This window comes from Diorhabda carinulata, chromosome X, assembly GCF_026250575.1.
Source record: "Diorhabda carinulata isolate Delta chromosome X, icDioCari1.1, whole genome shotgun sequence".
Classification (NCBI taxonomy): Eukaryota; Metazoa; Arthropoda; class Insecta; order Coleoptera; family Chrysomelidae; genus Diorhabda; species Diorhabda carinulata.
The window spans coordinates 29,656,898-29,684,372 of NC_079472.1; the positions used below are offsets into that span (position 1 = coordinate 29,656,898).

The 27,475-nt window shown below is 32.7% G+C and overlaps 1 protein-coding gene across 2 annotated transcripts in view; it reads right to left on the reverse strand.

The window, feature by feature from the left end:
• Positions 1-27,475, reverse strand: part of LOC130900878 (putative polypeptide N-acetylgalactosaminyltransferase 9) — a 276,483-nt gene that overhangs the window by 174,036 nt on the left and 74,972 nt on the right. For both annotated transcript variants that reach the window (XM_057811799.1, XM_057811802.1), the window contains exon 3: positions 886-947. The gene's annotated coding sequence lies outside the window, so the exon portion shown is untranslated. The remainder of the gene's footprint in view (positions 1-885; positions 948-27,475) is intronic.

The window sequence follows — 27,475 nt, forward strand, 5'->3', positions numbered from 1 at the left end:
ATGCGGTCGAACATTACGGCTTTAAGAGAAGGAACTGAGTACATTTTCATTCACTTGTTGCGAATAAATCGGTACAGTGATGTTTTTATAAAATATTAATAACTAAAAAGCAGCTGTGCCACCTCTTGCACTGATCTTCGTTTCCTGGGCACTTGAATCCGTACACGACTATCAGGAAACAATCCATACTATGACACATTGTGGACAATTAGAAGCGTCATAAAACGCGTATGATTTTTCTTATCGAAAGCTATCGTGAATTTGAGTCTGTTTTAACTGGAAATGAAATACCAGAAGAAGCTATTACACGATCCGACAAGTTCTCAGAAACTTTTTATGTGTAGATAAGTCAAAAAACGATGTTACGCGGACGTGGCAATTCTTGGTTGTCTACTTATAGGTCTTTATTCACGTTCAAAGTATCCCCATATTTTCAGATAAGAAATTACACGCCGCGGCAACTTCTGTGCAGACTACCAGACTCATTCACGCCAATAGCTGTAAGTTTACGTTTAGGGATTTTTTAAGTGGAACCAATAAATGAAAAAGAATACAAGAGAAACAAATTTATTTTCAGTTTGAAAACGTATTAACAAAACTATCAGATAAGCAAGTGAATATGAATTCGAAATTTGCATCTGACGAGCAGATTATATTACTAAATCTGTAGGAATATAAAAAGATTGTTTTATTGTCTAAAAGTGCCAAGGAAGATAGATTCCAACGTTTTAATTTTCATTGAAACAGCAAATGTTTATTTACAATTCTGTTGAAAAAATATGAATTGCATTGGATATTTTTAAATTGATAATTCTAGGCTATTGAATAGGTTCCTATAATCGAACGAATACTCACAACAAATAATACTGAAGAGCAAACACTTACCGATATGAAATTGTTTTAAGGCGGCATGATATGTGAAGTTAACATATTCTTCCATCTTCTTACTAGAACAAAAAATTATCTTATGAAACGATGTTTGATAACTAATTTTCAATTGAATTTTACTCCATAAAAAAGATCAAAGAATTAATGAAATATCTACTAATATATCGAGCTGACAATCTGAATATACCACGAGGGCCGTTTGATTTAAGATGAAATGAAATGAAAAAGTTACTTTATTATTAAGAATGTTCTATTTTTCAATATAATCTCATTTATCTCTTAATTTTTGATCCTTTTATTACGCAAAATACTTGTATATCTATGCTATCACCTCTTCATTTTTCTCCTGTAAATTTAAAAAACTAACTTCCAGGACTGCTTAATAAAGTAGGGACGCCACTGGAAACAAATTATTCAATCAAATAAGAAGTATCTTTAAGGATGTCACTCATAGGATAATGAATAATACAATATTTGGGTTGGCGACAAAGTAATTTCGGTTTTGTAGTAGAGAATAAAGCAATTTTTTTAAAAAAGAATAGTTTTTAATCAATTAAAAACTTTTATTTTGCTCAATGTCCTTTTGCATCTTTCTTTCAGCTTCAAGATTCCGCGTTAATAAAATTTCTGGTCCTTATCAGCAAAAAACTGAACCAAGTGCGATGAGGGTCGTCATCATTTGTGACGAGTTCAAGGAATACTGCAAACTTCGAAATAAATGATAATCAGATGGTGCCAGATCAGGACTGTATGGGGGATGTGGCATCACTTCCCAATCAAGCTCCAATGGTTTCCCACGGGTTGCCAAAGATGTGCGAGGCCTTCCATTTTTATGGTGGAAGAGTAAACCTTCCCGGTTTGACAATTCGGGATTGTTTCATCCAGTTTCATTAAATGTTGACAGTAAACATTGATTGTTTTGTTCCTTGGAAGCAGTTTAAAGAACACAACACCTTTGAAAGCCTACCAAACTCACAGCATGAGCCTTTTTTGTTGTTTTTCAGCTTTCGACGTGGTTAGTGTTGGTTTATTATGTTTGCTCCATGATCTTTTTCGAACTATGTTACTGTACAAGATCCATTTTTCATCAGCAGTGATGATTCTTTTCAAGAAAGGTCAATTGATTTCTTTAACTTCGTGAGGTACCCAAATATCTACCTTCTTAACCAGCCCAAGACATTTTAAGTGTTTTTCAATTGTTGTGTGCGATATATGTCGAACAGTTATGAGACGATCCTCTTCAATTATGACTTTAATTAGATCATAATCAACTACAGTAGGTAGACCAGAACGTTGTTGATTTTTGAGGGAAAAATCTCCAGCACGGAATTCTGACACTTGCGCTCTGTAGAGCAATCAGAGCAGTAACCATAAACTTCATATATTTCTTTGTGAGCCGCATCAGCGGCAACAACTTTTTTATTACTTCGAAATCTGCTGCTTGTTTAATGGTGTTACTTTTTCTTCCAGTATTTTTCTCCTTAATGGTTTTGTTAATTTGTCACTGTGTATGAGAATTAGAGATTTAAAAAAATACGATTCCCGGAGAAAACAATTCTATTTCGTTAGTCCTTAGATAATAACTTGAGTGAAGATCAAAGTTCAAATTGGTAAATAAATAATGGAGCGTGTCCTTATTTCTCTTCATATTTTGGAATTTAATAAAATGTCGATACACATAAGCGTATATGCAGGTATACTCCTTCATAATTCAAATGTCTTTTAAAGTCCTTAATATCAGATAAAATGAAACACAAAAAAATATGAAAAAAAGTTAAATAGATTTCAACTTGGGAAACGTTTCTGTTATTTCCAGTTAACAACACAAATAGTAGAAATGTGCTAACTGGAACATCCAGGGATGACTCGGAAACTGTTCTCTAGGGAAATTTTGCAATTCAGTATCGTCTGTTCGCAACATTGCACCATATCTCAGTGGCACCCAGTTTGCCAATATCGTAAATTGTTCAACACAACAGATGGTCATTAACAAAATGAAAAGTGAGTTAGTTAATCGTTACAGCTAACACTGTTTAGTACATTTTTAATGAGATATCTTCTTCCAAACTCTACCGGTTGTCGACGGTTGTTTGGCTCGTGCACTGGTTGTAGAAAGATAAATATTAAGTGTTTTCTATTTTCATATGAATATCTGATCTGAAATTATCTCTTTACAAGGAAAAATATTCCTTCCATACCTCCTACAATTTTATAGACCAGTGTAATACTTGATACTCTGATGAACCGGGAAATCTGAAGATGAGTAAGCGGAACATATTAAAAGAAATATGAAGCTCGTCAGAAAAAAAATTGATAAGAACAGTTCATTGAATAATGAATGCAAGCAGGAGCAATCTATAAAACAAAACTCTGTGTGAACAATTATATTGTTTTCGATATGGTACTTTATGTTACTGGTTTTCAGAGGATCAGATTTCGGAATTAAAGTGATTAACATTTGTTTCTTGTATCCTAGATTATCTAGAAAAAAAAATGACTTGTTTGAAACACACCTATATTATAATCATTTGGTCACATGAATGTTGTTATCAAAACAGAAATACGGCTCTCCCTATTTTTTCTATAAGCCATATCATCCTTATTTTTCAAAAATATATGGAATCTGGACACACGTACTTGTAGTGTGATTCAGTGCATGCCGTCATTGAGACAAAACAAAGGAATCGTGAAATTTATCTGCCTAGTGATTATTTGGCAGTAACTAGAGAGGCTCGACGCAATCCAAAGCCGTATGAAGCAATAGACTAGGAATATCCGTTTTTTTTGCTCTTGCGTAGTACTTAAGATACTCTTCTATAAGACAAGTTAGACAAAAGAATGACCCTACGGTAACAGACATTAAAGAAAGTATATATGGCGATGGAAAAATAACTTTGATGGACGTTGGGAAGATTTCCAAGTAAGAATCAAGGAAATACTAGTCATAAACAGTTATCTACAGGTTCACAACCAAACATTTAAAATAACTTTTCCAAAATGGAAACATCTTGAGAGACGTGAGGTATGAGAGATATGATTTTGTACGGTAATTTGCTTTTTGGATACCTTCTCCAATATTTAGTTTATTTTTTCTGCTGAATTCTAAAAATAATTTATTAAAAATTTCTGGCATGATTTTCTATTGAAATAATTAACCGAACAAATTATCTCAGCCACAGTTTTTCTGGTAATATTTTCTCCTATCATTTCTAAAAAAAATTATAAAATTTATCATTTATGCTTTTAAACAACATTTATTCATGATATAAATATATTTTTTTCATATGAATCCTATAAATTATATATATTAAATACACGCCGTTTTAAATAGCAACTGAAAAGTTGAAGAAAAACAAGATATATTGCAGACTGGCTCGTCAATAATTGCCCATGCAAGAATTTCAATTTGAAAATATCGTTACTTGACAACTTGAAAGTAATTTTACACGATTATGATTCAGCAATTAGTTGTAATCAAAAAGATTTCAATTGAGAAAAATGATCAGTATAATTTTAAAATAATAGTTTCGATGTACTCATGCTATAATTTGGATTTACCCAGGTTTTTAAGCAAGATTACAAATTCTCCATATATTTCGTGCACATACTTGTCTTACGATAACATACATAATTACACAAAAAATTAAAACATGCAATAAGAAGAGATGTATGAGTTTAAAAGCGTCAACTCAATAAAAAAAGTTTTAAACAGCTCAAATCACAGAAAAAAGAGCAACGAAATTGGAAAAATAGAGCAGTCTCAATTCTCTCTTTACTGTGTCACATGTTTACATCCCTGGAAAGAAAAATACTATCAAGGACAACCTGGACAACAAACTAATCCCACAACCTACCGGCTTTAGGGTTAGTCATGCTGCCGATAAGTGTAGTAATAATGGTGTAATATTCATTGACCTGCCAGCAGCATATGATAATACCATAATACGTTACTTAATAAACTAAACAATCTAATTCTTTATGGAAACTCACATGTACTATTGAGTTTTCTCTACGTCACATTTAATCAGAAAAAAGGCAAATACGAAAGCAGAAAAACGACCTGCCGAAGAGGAGTAAAAACTTCAACGCTGAATTTGTGTTTCTTAACGGGAAAATATTCTGCTCCCGTGTGGCACAACTCAGTCTACTCATAACAAGTCATGTTGCCTTAAATGAGACTCATGGAAAAATACGTATTACTGTAAAAAATGTACCCCAAAAATGAGTTTACGTTTCCTTCCATCGGAAAATTTGCTATCAATGCTATTGAGAGGACTAAACAGCAAGTTGACAAAAAACATATCATGCCCGGCCAATATCCAGCGCCATGGCACTTGGCTTATTAAAAAAGCTTCGTTTCCCTGAGCCCATTTCAATCGCTACAAAGACCCACCGTTTCTAAGCTTAAAGAGCATCGTATTACCGAGTGTACCCGAACCTGAAGAAGAGCTATCGGCGAAATATGGCCTTCTTTCCCGATTTGGCGCATCCTTGGGAACTGGAGCTCTTTAATGTAAAACGATGGCAGCCAAGTGAGAATTAATCACCACGAAGGACATCTTCGACATCTTATGTAACTGTGAGGCCGTTTAAGATTTAGCTCATTAGCTCCATACCAAACTTGACTTGAGACATATAAGGAAGCAGAAAAAGAAAGAAGAAGTATATATGATCTAAGTCAAAAAGACTTATATACCAAAAAACACCAGGAGATAGACGATAAACGTGGTAAACGCAATCTTCACTAACGATAAACTGAGACGCAGCAATCGGTAACGAAAGATAACAGAATCGCTCAAAATGCGATTATTGATGCATGGTGAAGTATGATAATAAGTTGTTGTCTTTTGTTTTTATTTTATTTTAAAAGTAAAGTTCAATTTAATGTGTTCTTACTCAATTTCTTGGTGGTGAAAAAATTTTACTCATGAGATATACAAGCGTTATGACACATTACTTTTAATGTTCTAGAAAATATGACTTCTTCTCTACTATATTTCTAATACCTAATTTGGTTTGAAGATTAAGATCTTTGAATAAATAGCTTATTATATACATGCTTCATATACTGTCTTAGAAAGATCTTACAGCTAAATACTAAAAATGATAATTAAGTGATCTGAACCATAATCACGTAAAAACTTTCAAACCAATTCATTCTATAGCTATATTTAGAATGCTTCCAATTTAATTAGTTATTAAAAGCTAGTTATATTCTTGGTTATTCACCGGATGACATTTTGATATATACGTTACAAAACTTTGCAAGCTTTCTCTGCAAGCAATTTCCACTTGAAATTAGGAACCCACATCCTGATTGACTTAGACCACCACTTTACAATATCTGCTGTGCGAATGTGCTCTAATAAATTTTCTACTAACATGCGGAACTAAAGCATTATGGTTTCAGTCCGGTTCAACATTAATTTAATTTATAATTGGCACTGGTGCCTTAAATATGAAGGTCCCATATTTGCTCACATAATTAAATTTGGATGTAATTTGTTTTTTGAACTAATCCAACTGTGTAATTTGCTTGTGTTCAAATAGAGACCATTCATTTCAGAGAATAATTGCTATTTATTAATTTCGGATATTTGTACTTCTGAGTATGTTTACTTAAAATAGTTTATAATTGAATATTACTAATACATGATGTTATTTTATCAAATATCAACGGAATAAAGGTATTTGAAAAATTGTAGATAGAATATTAAAGATATTTCCAAAATTAAATAACATAAAAAATCTACGCAAAAGAAGCAACATTTCATTTCACAAAATGACAAAAATATGTTACAGTTAAAGCCCGATTTCTAGTTTTCACAAACCCCTTTCATTAAAACTAGTTTTTACTAATCACAACGCGTTAAAACGAGTTTTTTTAAATTTTTGACTAGGAAATACTAGTTATGACAAGGAATTACTAGTTAAAAGTGTTTTTCATCATTTAACAGAATGATTGGTGTATAACTAGTTTTTACCAGGAAACTCTACTAGACAGTGTTTCCGTTTTATGGTAGTAGAACATTAAAAACTCATTATTTTCAGCATACTGAAAAATGAGTCACGTGAAATATAATATTTTCCTGGATTTTTAAATAACATTCAACATTGCTGCTTATACAAACAGCGATTAGAAACTAACCGTACCATGAAATTGGTCTACTAACTTTTATTTAAGCTGCATTAGTACACTGCTACGAACTCATGTCCGCCCTGGAGCCGGTCCTACTTGGATATAGTAGAATTCTAAAATTTGGCGACGGCGTTTGTGTGGCGCGATTTAGTTCAGTTTAAAATAATTAGTCGTAGTGAACAGAACAAATTAGCAAAGTAATCGAAGAATTTAAATAGATTATTTAAGTTAGTTAAGTGATAGTGAAAAGTGAATTATTTTAATTTAGTTAAGTGTAGTGTATAGTATTTAAATAAATTGAGAATGTAAGACATAGTGTTGATTAATTAACTCCACGAATAGAAAGAGTGTAGATAAATTCGAAAAACATTACAATACAAATAAAGAGAGGATTTAATCTCTCTATTTCTCTATACATATTGAATACAAATTATTATAAAGAATATATAGGTAGTGAAGCAACTTATTCTGCTATACCGCCATAGATGTCGTTACTGGTTTCGTCAAGGAACATATTTTACCTATTATTCACTGTAACAGTGAAGTAAGTCACAAATCTCTTATATAATGAAGTCAGTCCGGAGTTAATTCACTTATATTGTGACACATGTTCAACAATTCGTGAGAGTTTTCTTTAGTATTTGAAAAATAAGTTTTTTTGTAGTATTATAATAGCATTAAGTCGAACATAGAAGATTTTAGTGGTTCTGGATCTGAATACAAGCTTAATTACATACAGGATCTGGTAAGTAATAAATTGATTCTTTGTTTTTATAACCTCAAAATGTCGTGACCAAGTTAAAGTTTATTAGCTTTATGAACAAAATAAAAATTATAGGAATATAATTCCTAAAGTAATTTCTATAGTTTTTGTTCTTTCGTTTTAAGATTTTTGTATTTGTTTCAGAAACAGATACGAGCACACGCTCTGATGAAAATAGTATTCAGCCAAGTCTATCAGATCCCGGACCGTCTAAGTCTAGAAAAAGATCACTCCTTAAAGAAAATTGGGCAGTTAATAAAAGGAAGTTATTACGTAACAGTGGAAAGGATTATATCACTAGAACGGGAGATGCCAAAATTGGTAAAACGTTCGAAAATATTGACTGTAGTTGTCCTAAAAAATGTTTTAGGGTATTTACATAATGTGAAAGACAATAAATGTTTGAATCATTCTGGAATTTAAAAGACTTTAATCTGCAAAATTCTTATCTTTACGCATTGGTGCAAAAAACGAGAGTTAACAGCACACGCTCCAAAGATCTGTCACGTGCAGGAAAAAACGTATCTTTTAAGTATTTTCTTGAGTCCAAAATAAAGACACACTTAGTATGTAAGAAATATTTTTTTTGTAAGGACTTTCCAAATTAGTGATGGAAGATTATATCGACTCATGTCAGAAAGCGATTGATGATTCTGACATCATAGCTCACATCCAAAGTTTTCCAGCATACCAAAGCCATTACACCCGAAAAAGTAATCCTAACCGAAAGTTTTTAAATCCTGGGTTAACTATCCGAAAGATGTACGCTCTCTATAAAGAAAAATGTCGTACTGAAATGACTGAAGCTAAAAAATATAAATACTATAATAAAGTTTTCAACACCAAGTTTAATCTGCATTTTGAATCACCGCGACAGGATACAAGACTTGTGACAGGTTGAATTTTAAAATAAAATTCAATGACTCCATTGTTTTTATTTTGATTTCAGCTACAGAAGATTTGTAGACAGAAAGGTTATTTAGTATCTCTTGGAATCATGAAATTGATTAAGAAGCAGATCTGATAGTTGGAGGAATAATTGTAGACTATAGTGATGGCCTTCCAATAGAGAACAATGTGCAGTTAGTATACAACAAATAGTCACCCTAAAAGATGTATTGAAAAAACAAAAAACAATAGTTAAGTTAATTGGAACAGAATGCATGAAGATATTTTGAGATCACTTGAGAATATTAATTAAAACATTCATAGAATTGATATTTTATTAGGACATAGATACATCTTATTATTGTCCAATAACTCTTTGATATGTTCCTGTTACATAAAATAATAAGGCTGCAAATATGTTTCCCAAGGGTTGTAGATCTTTGTAATAATTTTTCATATAGAAACCAATTTCATCGAACAAAAAAGAACTAGCGCCTTACTCAATCTGAACAACTAATTCAAGTGTTCATCAATTAAAGAAAAAGGAATATCTTTTATGTATTCAAATTTATTTGTTTCAAGTTTTCAAGTTTCAAGATACTATCAATACATAAAACATACAGTTTTATCACGTTATTAGTTTTACAACTTTAGTCCCGAAGATTACCGAAAATCCAATTCTATACGAAAACGCGATCTATTGTAGTACCGAAAAGTGATTCTGGGAATATTGTTCGCATTGCTTTCAAAGCTCTTCTACAATGAGAATTCTAATTATCAGAGTCCACAGGCAGAATTAGTTCTACCTTTGTTTTTTTTTCAGCGGAAGAAATGTATTTACTTTAGTCGTGGTTCATAATTCCCCCTACCAACTAATCCTCTGCCCCTTTTTCCGAACATCAACCAGGCACTGTTTAACACATTTCTTCTGGTAGGGCTTCCTCTTTCGCCCTTTGGGCTCGCTCCTTTTTTTCTCTTACTTTTGATGCGCATAATTACTTGATTGTATTGAGAAAACAGATTCCAGAGGTTCACTTCTCTTAACATCTAGTGAAAGCTCGCCGATGTGTAGTTCCAATTCCTCTTCCTTCACAATAGACTAACGTGAGCAGAGCAACTTTCTGTACTCCATCCAGCAGCAAATTACTCTACTTAATCTTCTGCAAGTAGCGCGCAACTTACCTATATCTGTATAAAAATTGTGTTGGATAATACCTAACTTTTCCATGGAACTTTTCTAACGAAGGCTGCAGTCTTGATATCAAACGCTTTGTACACCTCCCTCTCTCATCTCGCTCCTAAGAATTCTGCCATTTTTCTATATTGCGAGTCCTTTTCTCCTTTATTTTATCGTCACTCCGAATACCCCCTATGTCAGGTATATTTTTTCCAAAACAAGAAGTTTTACCAGCATAACTCCCGCAATCACCATTATAATTGGCTCCGAGACCGTCCGATAAGCAAAAGCGACTCTCAATGCTACTCTCCTCTGCACCTGTGCTGGTCTTTTTTGGCTTTGCCGTTCGTTTCAAGCTACTCACCACTCACTCGATAAGGACCAATGTTCATGATCCTTTTTTCGTCTTATTTAGGAACAAAGCAAGCAGCAAAAGTGCCGATACATCGTCAGCATCACTTCCATTCGGAGCCGTCCCTCCGGGGACGGTGATGAATATCTATTTTTTCTGTCCAGTGCATTTTTCTGCAGAAAAAAGTAGATTCAAATATAAATTAGACTCTTTCTTCCAGTCTTTGTAATGAATGTAAACAGAATTCTAGGCGTTTCTGCTCTAGGTTTTTCTGTGGAGAAATGTATTGATAATGATTTGAATGATTTACACTGATTATTTTTAAATCCTCTAGTAATCTTCGAACAGCATATGTCAAGTTTACGTGATGTGATTTTTAACCCGAACAATCAATCCACAACAATTATCAACATTTATTAATACCATTTTCTTCAATATATAGCAATACCAAAAACCGATACAACAAATTAGTTTAACAATAACCAGTATTTTGCATCTATGTGGGAGTGAAAGGAATTACAGTGAGCGTCAATTTGGTCCAAGCCGGAGAGTTCTCAATAGATACGATAAGACGAACCTAAAAGGAACACAGACTGCCCTCACCGGACCAGAACCGTTCAATTTCTCAGGAAGAAACCAGTTTAAAGCAAAATTGAAAATAATAAAAAATGAATCAAAGATAAGTTTATGTCCAATCTTACATACGAGGCAATTCCTCGGAATTTATTACTGTGAAATATCAAATAAATACATCGAACTATTGAATATTGAGTAATTTGGAAAAATAAAAATTAAAAACACGGGCAAGAGCATCAATGCTCTGAAACTGAACAAGGAGCTGTAACATTTAAGTTAAGCCTTACTCCAGAAGAGTGGGACACAATAGTTCTTTTAAGTCGCAGTGCATCAATAAACCCCTTATATATCATTTTAATCAGTATATTTTACTAATTTTGGAGGGTTTATATCTCAATCAGTTTTATGAAGTCATCAAGCTACCCAGGTCTTGATTTACAATGAAATTTAAGATTATGTAAAGAAAGTTGTTGAAACCTCGGTGTATGGTAATGGCAACAAACAAAAATTAAGTGATGCTCAAAAATATATGTTTTCTTGGGCATCCATAAAGATAAAGTTTTTGTATTCAATATGATAAAAGTAATATCATTTTATCCCACGATACCAATTTATACCGTCGTGAAGTCAATTCTTTTGTTATATTTCGAAGCTTCTTTATATCGGCAAGTCTAAATTCAAAATTTTCCCGTCCCGTTGAATTCACGATACTCGAATATTGTTTCCACATCAGCTTACTTCATATTTCACATTCGATAATAAAATATGAAAAAGTGAAAAAAGCGTTAGTGATAATAATAACACGGTGTTCTTTAAGAAAACTCGTTTTTGTGTCTATAACTAGATTATTTAACAGTACACGTATAGTACGGATGAATTGGCATTGAATTTCAAAGGACGTATTCAACAAGATTTTAATTTTTTTTTATTCTCACATAATCAATGATAGAAATTCCTTTGTTCAATTTATGGCTCAATGTTTTCCTCACGCATTATCCGCGTAAGAAAGTGATTCGAAAAAATCTTGCTACTACAATGTACATAAATGAGTTTTTTATCCAATCTTGTGGTGTCTGGTCGTTGACAACTTAATCCTTGACATAAACAAGGCGGACTTGTGAACATGGTGTGTACGTGGTCTCATGTCAAAGACCTTGCGACACGTAAATCTGTGGAGTCAATCTGAAAAAGATGGTACTCCTAATTATAACAGGTGATATATCTAGGGGTCACTCTGGATTCAACTCGGCATTGATACGTGGATACCAAAATAAAGAATGCTACATTCATGCACATTGATGGTTCAACTTTTTTCTCACCTACAATGTGGCCCTGTAAGGGGAACGTAGTCATAACGACCGAAATAGTGTGCTCTTGGATTGTGCTGCACTACAAAAAATTCTACTGAACTGTTGAGTGATGGCTGTAAAGTCCAGCTCGCTTGAGTGCTCGGTTACTCAGACAAAAAAGTCAACGACGAACTTGATTTGATCGCCAGATAGGAATCAGCAAAACCACCAATGAACCCAGAGCCTATTCTTGGTGTAGCTCAGATCGTAGCTGCGTATTCAGGAATGAAATAAGCTAAGGCACACATGAATGGATATTCTGTTTGTCTTACCAAACTACTGCTCCACTTAAACAGGCGCGAATTTTGATAGGTGACTGGCCTTTTAATCGAACTCGCCATCTATTTTTATACGATTCACAAAGCTGTTGATGCGTCGAGAAAGAATAAACTGCGGACCAGATGTCGATACAGGTTTATATTTTATAAAAAATATCTTATAAAGTTTGTTGTTCGCAATGGAAACACAACTTCTGTCAGTAACTGAACCTAACATCAAGTCTTCCCTCATGGAGCGAAACTTAAGTTTGCACATCCATCGGCAAAGATTTTAAAGGTTTCTCGAAAATACTTTTGTATGTAATATCAATTATAGATATTGTTCAAAACAAATATATGTCATATAAAATATTTGGAGCTTTTGATCTATAGGAACTGAAATGTGGAAAAAAAAATATTTAATAGTCTTTTTTCCTACCGAGAATGATCTTGGAAAAGAGTACACATAACGAGTATAGACCTGATGAGTAACGTCTGTTCAATGATAAAGAAAATGACAACGAACTTTTCTTAAATTGACTGCACTATCACGCTTGCAAGAGCTACGCATTAAAAACGTTGGCTTCGTACATATATAAGAAAATAGATAAAAGACAAAAAGTTTAAATTACAGCCTGACAGGCGTGAAATAATATTGAAGGCTTCGACGACAAGAGAACGAAATAACTTAAATATTTATAGTGTTCTGGAATTTTATAGTGATCGTAGAGCCAATTCTTGTAGGAGAAAAAACGTACGACATTAAAAAAGGAAATATTGTTAGGGTTTCAACAATTTCTTCCAGAAATCAAAGAGTACAACTTTCTACTGAAAATTATCAATAATCAGTCGATTGCTGCTTCTATAACCAATCGAAGGACCTAAAACCTTGATTCTCCAGGCCGACCACCAGAGGTCTACGTTAGGCGTGACAAAAAATGGTGGTTTACAAGTGTAAGCGCGGATCCATGAAAATTTATTTGATTTCGATAGCAAAGAACTAAAAGGTTGGTTTAACTTCCCCTATCAATATTGGCAGATAATATTTGAAGAAGTTCAGCGACTGTTACTTGTGAAAACTTGCATCTTCGATATTCAGTACGTCGATACTTGCCGTTGCCGCGCCGGTCGCCGTCCTGTCCGTAACGCTAGTTCAAACATGTAAATTAATATGACTTGTGGTGTACGTGCTTGCAATATTGTATGAACATGTTTGAATCCTCACCAATATAAATACGTATGTCAAAGATAAACGTTACGAATTTGTTTCCGGAATTTCATAAAGAAAAGTGAATCGATAGTAGTGATTGCCAGTGTCGAAAAAGTAAGTACCTTCCTACCTACTTATTTGCTATATGCATATTGTTTTATATTATATTTTATTTATCCTACAATTTATTTTAAACAAAGAATGGAAACAAATCTATTTTTACTACCTACATTAAACATACATTATTTATTACAATATAAATTTTATATTGTAATAAGTATATGTGTAGTATTCAACTACTTAGATTAGTTGAATTTGAATTATTATTACTTTATTGCCTATCTAATTTATTTATAATTAAGTTTGGATATAAAAATATTGTTTTTCTACGTCCATTATAATATTCACATTTTTTTTCATTCATTTGCATTCATAAAGTATATAAGTAGTATTATTATTAGTGATGGAGAGTAATAGTGAAGAAATTTTAAACTGCATACCAGATGTTGTTGAATCGACAACTGCAGCGACTATGAATATTCTCCCTGAGAAATCCAGGGAACAATATTTAAAGGAATATAATTTTAAAGTGGAAGTCTTCAATACTTTGGTCGACGTAGACATCAGTAAGTACTTGAAACTCATTGCATATTTGAAAAATAAATCTGTTGGCTATAGACCCAAAAAATCTAAAACATTTGCCTGTGAAGAAATTAATAAGTTTTTGTTGCAAGCACCAGACGATCATTGTCTCATGCATAAGGTATGACAGCAATAAATTTTAATGTGAGCTTAGATATTATTTGTAACATCTTTCAGGTTGCTTTAATATTCGGAATCGCAGAAGCTCTGGGGAGGGAGGAACTATATAAAATGTGTAACGATATTAATAATACCGGAAATGTTTTAATTACCACAGTACCTGATACAAAAACTCATGTTCAACATTGGTGTTATTGGTGAAATATCTGACAATAGATTAAATTTGTTAAACATTTATAAAAAATATAAAAACCACCGACCCACAAATGTCAAAACAGATCATTTCTTTTCGCAATATAGAAATGGAAAATGTAAAACCCAAGTTGTAGATACCAATACCTTTTAAAAAATTCCCTCGCTTATCGTAATATATCTGAATTTACCTTATACAAAAAACTACACTGGGCATACATTTCGACGCTATTCGGCGTCTCTGTTAATGGATTCCGGAGGTGATATAAGTCAACTAAAGAATCGCGTTGGGTGGAAATCCAACACAGTTGCGGAGGGTTACGTAGACGACTCAATAAAAGACAAAATGGATTCCGCAGTGAAAATTGTAACTTCTTCACTTCAAATTAATAATGCTTACAGTTGTACTTTTAATATTACTATTAGAAAATAAAAATTGATAAAAGTTTAGTCGATTTTTTTATGTCTACGGACCTAGAAAAATTTTTTGTATGAAACCCGTGATTGAAACAACTTTTTTCACTCGTAAGAATTGCCAAACCGTCCTACTCGTGAAAAAATTATTACTTTACTCATTTGGGTGAATAACTATTAAAAACTTTTGTAGAATTTATAGAAATATATTAAAATATAATAAATAAATAAGTTCAGCCGCTTTGATAAAACTCTATTATGAATCTTAGCGGTCTATTGCTTGTAACAATAAGAAACAGTTCGCCTCCGGAACATTTGCTTATTTCATAATGTATATAATAATTGATTAATCATATTATTTAAATCCTAATTATGACAACTTTGTTGTCGAAACCGCTTGGATTATAAACTTTGTATATATTATATATTGAGTGTAAAACTATTTAATCTTTGCTTTCATAATCATATTCTGTTAGAATAGCCATATGGGTGATTCCGTTCTAACTGTGATATTCAATGTCCTGTATTGTTTTTTTGTACTAGTCATTAATTAATAATCAATTAATAAAAATTTTGTGTTAATTGAATAATTCTTAAGATATTTAAACATTATTTTTATACAATATAACTTGCCACTTAAAGAAAACTTATACTACATCACTTGAATGTCAGTACCGTGTCATGTCCATTCCTAGAATTTACCGATAAATTATTATTTTTTTTTGTCGTAACAAATGATTTAAACTAATTACCTTATAAATTCTAATGTTTATGATCAAACTGAGGAAAATTGATGCACTTGTTGTTTAATATCTTAAGTTACCATGTCAGTACCGTGGATAAATGAGTCAGTACCGTGGAACTCAAAATCCGACATTTGTGTCTTGCTCGTGATACTTTGAAGTTGTAGTAAATTCCTCTTAGAGTTTTATTTTTACAGTAAAATAGATGAATAATATGCATAAAAAAGTTAGAAAAGTTAAATTTTAAAATCTTGAAATTTTGAATACAAAAAATCACAGTTAGAACGGAATCACCCATATCCTAATAAGTTAGATCGCCATAAGATTACTAAAACCAAGTTTTTTTTTATTTACATGTAGGTAATTCCATCAAAGGCAGACAAACGATTTCTCACATGCATTTTATGCAACAAAGTTTTGATCAATGATTCTATGAAACCATCAAAGCTGAAAGATCATCTAAAAAGATGTCTTCGTGACAAAATAGGTGAAGATTTCCAAACATTGAAGGAAAAAGAAGAGAACCACCTTGCACAGTATACAATATCTCATTACTTATAGCAAAATCTCAAAAGAATTTCTCTTAGTTACAACACTGTAGAAGACGTATTGATGAACACCGATGTTGAAGTTTCTTGTGTTATTATCTGCAAACACCTCATTTTTCTATTCAACTGGACAAGTCAACTTTATATGGCAATGAAGCATTATTATTGGTATATGTTCGATTTGTTATGGATGAAAAAATTCATGAAGAGCTACTCTTTGCGAAAACTTTGAAGAGGAACATTAAAGGTTATTCAATATTTAATATTCTGAGATATTTCTTCAAGGAAAAATCGATTTCGCTCCTGCCATGGTCGGGCGATATCGTGGGTTTATAAACTATCAGACTCTCTGACAACATCTAGTAGAGAAAAAAAATTGAGTGATAGATTGCACCAATTTGTGATTATTACAGTTAACAAAATAAGAAGCAATGCATTGGATACGCGCTCATTTGCACAATTGTGCGATAAAAATGATGAAGACTTCCAACGGTTGCTGTTACATACCAAAGTACACTGGTTGTCGAAAGGTGCTTGTTTCTCAAAATTTTATTTATTTTTTTACTTAGATTTCGACAGATTTAATCGAAAAATTTAATGACTTCAACTAATAGTTACAAGGAGACAGCCTCAATTCAATGAAAACAAAGTGTGTAATTTCCGCTTTTCTGGGTAAATTAAAATTTATGAAGGAAAATATTAATCGGCGCAAATTTTAACTGTTTTTCAACTTATCGCTTGTAGAATACCTTAATGAAGATATTCAGACATAAGTTCAACATTTAATTGATATTCTATAGATGGAAATACCACCATAAATCCATTTGATGATACGGAATTGGAGAATGTGATATTACATAACATATAAAAGTGTATCAAAAATTTTGGCTATAACTACACGAAAAATCTTCCGGACTGTGGAGAATTGTGCAAAAGCTCCTGATCGCGTTTCCCTCGTTATGTATTGACGAAAAAAGTTTTAGTGCTGTTAAAAATTTATTAACAAAAAAGAAGCAGGTTAAATATCACAGAATGGGGAGATTTGCGTTTCTTTCTACAAAACTAAAAACAAATATTCATAATTTGTTCAATTTTATATTTCGATTGTTATAACAATAATGATTAATAGTATTATTATTTACATCTTTACATTGGTAAATACCTACAATACAAGAAAATTTACTACATTTCTTTTTACCACCCCGATTGAGAAGTTTTCTAAATAAAATTTTTGAGAATTGACTGGTTCTTGTGCTGTGAAACACTGTAGATTTAAAAAAAAGTAGTGTTGAATGCAGTCACTCTTTCGATTGGCCAACTGTGCTCTATGTGTTTAGTTGATTTTATTGTCAAATAATTAACCCTAAAAAAATCAATTCTAGCCTATCATTCTTCGAAAACTGTTAATTCGTTGAAACAAGTAACAACATAAATAAATCTAATCTTCACTTTTTATCAAGATTTGGAAATTGGCAGTAATGTAGCTGCAGGTTTACCGGATGCAGCAAAATTTAGAAAGTGGTCTATGAAACTAAAAAGTTTGGGAACCAATGCCCCGAAATATTTTTTGAAGCTTTTCAGATTTTCGAATACTGATAGACGCTCCAGGTATTCACTAACTTCGTAATAGTACAAACCAATTCCTGATGAATCCACGAAGTAAGCAATGAAAACAATTACGATATAACTACATACTATTACTATTCCATCATTTTCTGCTACTGCACAACAATTTTCCCGTGAAAAGTAGATTGCAGTGTTGAATTTACTACGAAAGAGCTCAGTTTGAAAAATAGCAAATCAAAGTCACGTATTGTTTTCCGATAAATCGCAGTCCTGTGTTGCAAGCTCAGATAGACATGCAGGAGTGTGACGATGACAAAGCGAGAGGTCCTCAAGCTTTTATTTCCGAGCGAATTCAATTTGAGGGAGGATTAATTATAGCGTTATATCTATTGAGCTAATATTCGTCCAGTATCGAAGCTACTGGTTTAAGTATTTAACCCGATAATAAGGGAGAGTCAGCCATGAAAGGGATGGGTTGATTTTTGTCAAATATCTGCCAAACGGTTTTGATTGCAGAATTCATATTTTGTGAGTGATTATAAGACATTTGAATAATTAATTTCATGTCTTCATCTACTATTTTAATGAAAGATTTTGGAAGAAAAATGAGGGAAAGGTTAAATTGTTAAATCGTCCATCAAAGCTTCAAAGCTATCTCACGTTTGCAGCTTATCTGCTTGGAATTGCCTCGTGTAAGGGTTATTAAGTTACAGAAATTATTTCAAAAATTCTCTTCCTCCTTTTCCTATACACAAAGGTGCTCTTGTAATAATTCGATATCACCGTTTTCGATTTTTATATATTGAAATGATTATATGTACTCGTATTATTAATGTAATACATCAAGAAGATCACAAAACAAATTAATGGTATTTGATTTATTGCATACATAATTGTTCGTATCAATGAGTCTGGGTTTCGTCTTCACTTCTTCTAAACGACGACTCAACCATTGTTATACTACTTAGAGATTAAGAGCTCCATAAACCTTGGTGCATACATTATTATCGACGAAGTATTTCAACAAATGCTAAGGAAATTCAGAAGCCGTTGGCTCATTTATCAATATAAAATCAGTATATACAAATATGGCGTGCGCTAGAACCCAGATTGCAGAATCAGATGGTATAAACATGAAGAAGACATAGTTTACTGCTAGTCCGGTGAAGAAGTGAATGGGCCAGCTAAGGAATGTACGTAGAAACCCATTTTCGACGAAAGGCAGCCCCCTTAGCTTGCGATTGGTTTGCTGCATGGAGTCATAGGCGTAGACGTTTATTTTTCCAACTATTATTTTATTTAAATCATCATTGGTGGTTATTAAGTGTTCAATATTTTTTGGTTCGAAGTGGTAAATATTTATGTTTGTGCTTGAAAGAAAAATGTATTAAAAAATTATCGTACAATAGAATCAATATGCATTAATTGGTGCATTACATGAGTAAAATTACACACATACTCGTATAATGTTAAAACTATTCATTATATTTTGACATCCCATTTATCGTCATTAATATTGAAGATACAAGAATGTTTTATTTAACGAAATTTTATTAATTTCCATGGAATTTTTGAAATCTCTCACAAAAGCTGTCATCATCTTTCTCAAGTTAAATGAAACACCCTGTATTTTTCAAGTAGCATTTTTATTCGGCGGGTGTAATTTGGGCGCTAACCATCCTTCTTTACCTATCTGACTAAGAAGATAGATTTTTAAGTAGGTTAGGTTAGGTTAGGTTCGGTTAGGTTAGTTAATCTCTTATTTTATATGTAATATGTACTTAAGTACTAAATAAAAATATAAAGAAATATAAAATTTACATTATTCTGTAGAGGGTTACAAAAATGTTGTGAGGAATCTGTGCTCGATTTGAAAACGATGTAGACTTCTTAAACCGAATTGTTACTATGGATGAGAATTGGGTACATTTCTACGATACAGAAACAAAGCAACAATCGATGGAATGGCGATACTCTGGTTCTCCAAGACCTAAGAAGTTTCGTGTCCAAAAATCTGCAGGAAAAGTTCTTACTGCAGTTTTTTGGGATTGCCATGGAGTAATCAGGATTAATTTTTTTTTGGTAAGGGAAGAACAATAATTAGAGATTACTATTCGACATTACTGACCACTCTACGGGAAAAAATTAAAGAGAAAAAACGCGGAAAGATATCCAAAGGACAACGCCCCTGCAAAAAATTCGTGATTTAAGGTTTGAATTACTAGAACACTCCCTTTATTCACCAGATTTGGCTCCGCCCGACTATCATCTTTTCAGACCTTAAGTGATAATAGGTCATTTCTCTTATAAGAAAATCTAAAAATACAAAATATATCTTATTATAAATATCGGTGATTTAATAAATAACTGTATTTCATAAATCATGTACTTCAGTCGGTTAGCGCCCAAAATACACATAGGATTAAAATGACCCTTCGGTCTTGGCGCCTAGTTTACATGTTGTAAAAAGTACATTAATCCTTTAGCGCCCAAATTACATCCGCCCTTTTTATCCCTCATTTCAATAATATATCAATACAGGGTTCAAATTGGTCAGAAAAACAGGCAAAACCTGTGAAATGGAATTTTAAAATAGTGAGAAACAAAATAGTGTGATGATTTCCCCGCTAATTTGCTGATCCCAAGTCACCCGATCAATTAAATGGGCCAATGTCAACCTTCCCCAAACACATATGCACCGACAAGCTTACAAATCGCCATGTAAACAAAGAATTTTACATTTAACGTGTATATAAGAATTTTTGCACGCGACACAACTTTATCTTTACCAAGAAAAATCTGAATTTTTTTCGAAAGTATGAAAATTTTTTTACCCCATCCGAAAGTAGACACATTCGCACACCCTTCAGCAAACTTTCTTCATAGGTTATCGATAGTCCATATTTATAACTTATACATGTTCCGTTTAAAGTTGGCACAAATTTATCCCATCCATCGGAGAAAACGAACCCATACGGTGTAAGAGACAAAAATGACTGTTTCACATCAATTTTTCTTACTGCCCAGAGCTCTGCCAGGAAGATAAAAAAGTCAGGGAATGTCAAAATCACTTTGAACCCTGCAATAGTTTGTTCGCGATAAACAGTTCTTGAGATATTACATATATTTGGTGGATTTTCGCAATCACGTTAGTGATGTTAGCACGTTAGCAGAAAAAAAAGTTTCCATGTGATGCAACTTTTCGTATTAATTTGCATTTGTATAGGTCAGTGATAATAGCTAAAATGTCATTCTGAGTACTCAAATTTTTCTTTAAAATATAAACCGAGTATTCTAAATCTATTTAAATTAGTTAACCTCATTTTAGAACCCATTTATAATGCCTCCAAAAGGAGTTGGAAATAAGGGGCTAATATTCATAGTCACGGGAGAGATCATCTCAAAAGTCAGTGACTTGATGAGAAGCAGAACAAGGATATATATTCATAATATTATTAAACAATTCAGTATTGGACTGTATAGTACGCAAATAAATTATTTGGGAACGTAACTAAACAAATAACGGCTTGCAAATAATATTTTTTTATCATGTTATAATTCTCCAACTTATTCATTGATTTTAAATGGCAGTACGCCCCTGCCACAGTGTTCGGCCCTACCTCAAACCATGACAACAACGAACACCGCGCATCGTCCGTGCTTGTAGTGGCCCATTTAATTAATAATCGGACTCTCCTAAACACTGATTTTTCGATAAACAAGTTATCATCTTCAGACATCGAAGGTAAAATTTCCTTAGATATCTGAAGATGATAACTTTGTTAACGAAACTCGCATCAGGCAGTGTAGATTTGTGTGTTAATCCGAAATCTCCCGACGCAATTTGGATTTCAATTTTTAAAATTGGAAAAATGACTGTTTTTGTCAAAGAAAGTCTATAGAAAGACAAATGACAGTCTCCTGAGACATATAATAGTTTATTTCGGGACATTCCTTAAAATATTAGACTTACATTATTGTGGCTTGAAATGAAAATTTGGCATTCGAATTTTCCAATTATTTATTAATAATAATTATTATCGCGATGTTGTCTGATATTTATAATTAATTTTTTTTAGAAATCACTAGAACTAATCTTTCAATTCTCATCAATTAAGAATATAATACCATGCAGCTTTGACTGTATGGCTTGTACTCATCTGGTACCCATTGGAGTAGTAACATGAGATCTTAATATCTATTACTGGCTAACGGCATGAAAACGAGCCCGTTTCATTTGGTAGTTGAGTTCAATTTCCTTGAAACGTAAGGTGATGCTTTATTTTTTATGGAGAAAAAAATCAAGTCCTTTCCATCCATTCATCCGTGTTATTCGTAGACTTCCATATACTTAATACTTTAGTTGGAAAACTTTTTTATTAGTGGTTTTATGAAAAAGAGTTATTCGTGAAAAAAAGTTCTGCATGATCCAAAAGTTAAAATACAATAATCAGACATTAATTTTTTAAAGCAGTATACGAGGTTTGTCAAAAAATTTTAAATTTGTGCAAGAGAAAAGTATCTTTATTTTTCACAATTTAGAAACTTACTTATAAAGTAAAGTTGTTTTGAATTAAATGTTATATTCAAATATACAATAGCCATTTATTATGAAAATTCAGGTTTTGTGATTATTTACTAATCATTCCGTATTAATTATTCTAGCTAGATACAATTTATCTCTTATCTGTTAAAATTACTAGGCATATTTTTTAAGTAAGTACCGTTTTGGAATAAAAAAAGTGCAGATATCGAAATAATTTTATTTTTACACGAAAGCCTGTACCCTAATATACTTTTCTACATAATATCCGTGAATATTGAAGCACTTGTCATAACGTGGCACCAGTTTTTGAATATCCTCCTCATATAATTCTGCCACCTGACTTGTTAACCACTGTATCACAACTGTTTTGACTTCGTTATCGTCTTGAAGACGCTGACCGCCCAGGTGTTTCTTCAAGTGTAGGAACAAATGGTAGTCGCTGAGCGCCAGATCAGGGCTGTAGGGAGGATGATCTAGAGTTTCCCATTGAAAAGATTTGATGAGATCTTTGATCCGATTAGCCAGACGTGGACGGGCATTGTCATGTAGCAAAACGATACCCTACTCTCACCCATTTCCTTACCATTCCATCACTCATAATGTTTTGTCCGTAAACTTACAGATTTCACGATGAATATCGATCGGTTTTATGCCTTTAGCACTAAAAAATCGTATAACAGCCCGTACTTCACAATCGGCGGGACTCACGATTGTCGGAGGCATCTCAGTAAAGAAAGTACACAATGTTCAGAATCAGACTGTAATGGCGTCAGTGCGTAGACAAGAGATGTAGGTAACCAGCGCGCTTGTGCGGAACGCCGACCTTGGGGTTGCGGCGACGGAATCGCAAAACGGTACTTATTTAAAAAATATGCCTCGTATTATAATCTTTCTATTTATTACTTTTTGAACAATCTTGCAATTTACATACGTAATGAATGCATAATAATTATTTATTGTAGAAATTGAAAAATCCATACAAAGAATATTTATTAAACAGAAACAAACAAAATTAAATTTTATTTCGATGTTCTACAGCTTCGACATATCCACCTTCTCTTTGTGAACATTTAATTGTTCTTTTATCAAACTCTTGTATTACTTTCCGTGTCATATTTGGATTAATTTTGTGGCATTCTTCAGAAATAATACTCTCCAGATGGTCTACATCAGGGATGGGGAAACTTTTTCTTGGCGTGCCGATTTTTGTTTAAGAAATATATAGCGGGCCAAGTTGTAGCATTACATTATTTACTAAAATAAAAGTATTACTTTAATTTTTCTGAAACACTTATTTATTTTGTGCAATATTAGAAAAATAACATTTTCAATTGCAATTAATTGAGCTCGAGTTAACTGCGAAGTAAAAGGTTGAGGGAAGCTGGACTTTGTGGGAACGAAGACAATTTTTGCTTAGTTTCATTATTGCAAACGTTTGTTCGCACAAATAGCTTGTACCAAACGTAGCCATTATTTTCTGGGCATGGGCAACTATATTTGGGTATTGTGTCCAAGATAAGGACTTATAAAATTCCAATTTGTTGATGTTCAAAAATAGTTGCTACAAATGGGTAGCGCGTTCGACGACAGACGCACCTACTCGAGCTTCATTTTCGGTTTTCGCTCATATCCCCATCCGCGCTCGCACATGTTGTTTTATGTGCGACGCGCACTGCCAATTGAAGAGAATGTAATTTCTGATAATAAGAAAGCTGTACTTGAAATTTTGTTTGATGGTCGCGGGCCGGATTTCAACGCTTTGCGGAACGGAGACGGCCGCAGGCCGTAGTTTCCTCATCCCTGGTCTACATCATCAAATGGTCTTCTCTGATAAACCTGCTGTTTTAAGTAACCCCATAAAAAAAGTAAAGGGGAGTCTAATCAGCAGACCTAGGAGGCCAAAAAATATCTGAATATTTGTGAATCACCTACCCATTAAACATATTTTCAAGGAGTACTCTAACGTTTAAAGTACTATGGATGGACGCACCGTCTTGTTGGAACTAAATTGTCATACGTTCTTGTAACTTTCCTTGGATCAGAACGCAGAATTCAATAAGAGTATCGTAATTCCTTGGTAGTAACGTGAGTAAAAATTGCGGTTTGTATGCATTATAATCATATTCTAAAATTCAATTTTTCCAGAACCGTGTTTATGGTTTATGGTTAATATAGTCAGAATTCGTGAAAAAAACTAAAGTGACGACAGATACAGGAATCACGGTTTGTTTCTATCCAAAACAATCTATAAGACAAATAACGGTTTGTTTTTAATAAAAACAGTGTTCAACCAACAAATGAGAATCTGTTTTTCTAAAACACAGTCCCTAAAGACAAATTATGGTTTGTTTTTGAGAGAAAATATCTTTAACTACAAATTTCGATTTATTGTTGAGAAAAAGAGTCTCTAAAGATAAATGACGGTTTGTTTTGTTTTTGTTAAAGACGGTTTCCTAGGATATAGAAGAGTTTGTCTTATTAACCTAAAGATGAATGACGGTTTTATTAAGACAGTCTTTTATCTACAATTGATAGTTTGATTTTGAAAAACACATTTTCTAAATTCAAATAAAGGATTGTTTTTGTAACAGACATTTTCCTACAATATATAATAGTTTGTCTTTGGTACAAATTAATCTTTTTTGAACAAATCTATATATTTGAAGTTCAATATCAACCCTTAAATCTCGCACTTTTAGGATTAATTTTACATAGAGACATTTATTTTCAACTAAATAACCAATAATAGCATACAATGTAGCTTTCTCATGTCTGACCCTCAAAAATTCTGTCAGCTTTTGCTATAAATTCAAGTTTCGGGTCGTTATTATTAAACTCAGTTTTCAGCGAATAGATTGGATAAGAAATGACTAATTCCTTAATCAAAAAGGAATTGTACTACGACCAAATACAAGATCATCTATCAATTGAAATGAAAAAGGTAAATTACAGTAATTAGATTGACCTATTCAAAGAAAAAAATTCAAAGATTCATTGTTATATGGTGTTCTTTTTGTTTATAATAAAATTTTTAAGAAATATGTTTCAGGTTGATAATTTGCACATCGCGATTGGCCGCAATCTTATATACTAAAAAAATTCCGATTTCCATTCCGAGTTCGTTCAGGCGTTCTACCCAACCGATTTGCTTAATTTTTTTTCAATGAATGGTATTGATGCACAGATTAGCCACCAACCATCGGATTTCATCTAATTTTCACCATTCTCAAGTTATACTCAAATGCGATTTCCCTCTGTACATTACTTATGGGAGTTTTTCACATACACACGTTCTATCCTCAATATCTCAGATTCTGTTCAAGATAGAGACTTCGTTTTGGTTTCATAACACTCGCTGAAACACCTTCTTTCTTTTGAGTTTTTGAACACTTGAATCGGTTGAGTTGGAGAGGATCTAGGCGCGGACATTAAATGTGGAGTTATGGATTTTTGTAGGTTTTTGGCAATTTTTCTACAACCAAACATCTATATCTCAGGTTCGAATATAGCTACAGAGTTCGTTTTTATTTAAGAACACTCGCTGAAACACCTTCTTTCTTTGAGTTTATGAACACTTAAATCGGTTGAGTTGGAGAGGAGCTAGGCGCGGACATTCAATGTGGAGTTATGGATTTTTGTAGGTTTTTGGCAATTTTTCTACAACCAAACATCTATATCTCAGGTTCTAATATAGCTACAGAGTTCGTTTTGGTTTAAAAACATTCGTTGAAACACCTTCTTTCATTTGAGTTTTGAACACTTATATCGATTGAGTTGGAGAGGAGCTAGGCGCTGACATTGAATGTGAAGTTTTGGATTTTTGTAGGTTTTTCTACATTCAAAGATCTATATCTCAGGTTCTAATATAGCTACAGAGTTGGTTTTGGTTTAAGATCGCTCGCTGAAACACCTTCTTTCTTTTGAGTTTTTGAACACTTGAATCGGTTGAGTTGGAGAGGAGCTAGGCGCGGACTTTCAATGTGGAGTTAAGGATTTTTGTAGGTTTTTGGCAATTTTTCTACATTCAAACATCTATATCTCAGGTTCTAATATAGCTACAGAGTTAGTTTTGGTTTAATAACACTCGCTGAAACACTTTCTTTCTTTTGAGTTTTTGAACACTTGAATCGGTTGAGTTGGAGAGGAGCTAGGCGCGGACATTCAATGTGGAGTTATGGATTTTTGTAGGTTTTTGGCAATTTTTCTACATTCAAAGATCTATATATCAGGTTCTAATATAGCTACAGAGTTCGTTCTTTTCTGTTATAATGATTGAAGCCGCGGGTAAAAGCTAGTAGAACTTGAATTTGATGTTCTGGAAATTTCTTTTAAAATAATCACAAAATGTACTAGCTGAAATTCCTGATGATAACCATAAGGATCGGTTAACCATATATTAAGTTATACAATGGCTTCATTAGGATTTATTGTAAATTGACCGTCCCTTGACGGGAACCAACGTCATAGTTAATCGATTCCATATGTCCTTTAGACACTTAATTCAATTAACTTATCAAATTACTTACCCTTATTGTTGTATTGATGCGACTCTAGCGACCATAAATATAATTAATAATAGTTTTTGTATACAATAGGATTAGTATTTAAGACAGCATACAAACGCATAGTGTGTTCTTAATAGTCTTGAAATCCAACGAGTACAGTAGTCAGAATATTGAAGCCACTTTATTTATTTATATTTAATGTTAATGAATAGTTTTTATTATTGTGAATTGATTTATTAAACTAGCTTTTGTTGAATACACCATCTACTTCTCTTAATTAATTAAATACCTTGGGATGGAGTTTTTTATGAAAAAATCAACCATCGTAAAGTCTTATCATCTAAAATATGAGCTCTGTAATGAAAACTGTTTGAAAGATATTTTGAGTTCTTTAAAGGGTAGTTTTCATTATTTAGTTTTGAAATTGTATATAAAGAAGTACACAACGTACAATTAACTCTAGAAATTAATGTACATAATTCTACATTAACTCGTATTTGAAAATATTTGTGGAAGTTAAAAACTTGGTATCAATATTAATTTAATATACTGCCAGTTCTAAACGTGATCATTATGTAAACAGTCTGAAGATTTACTGAA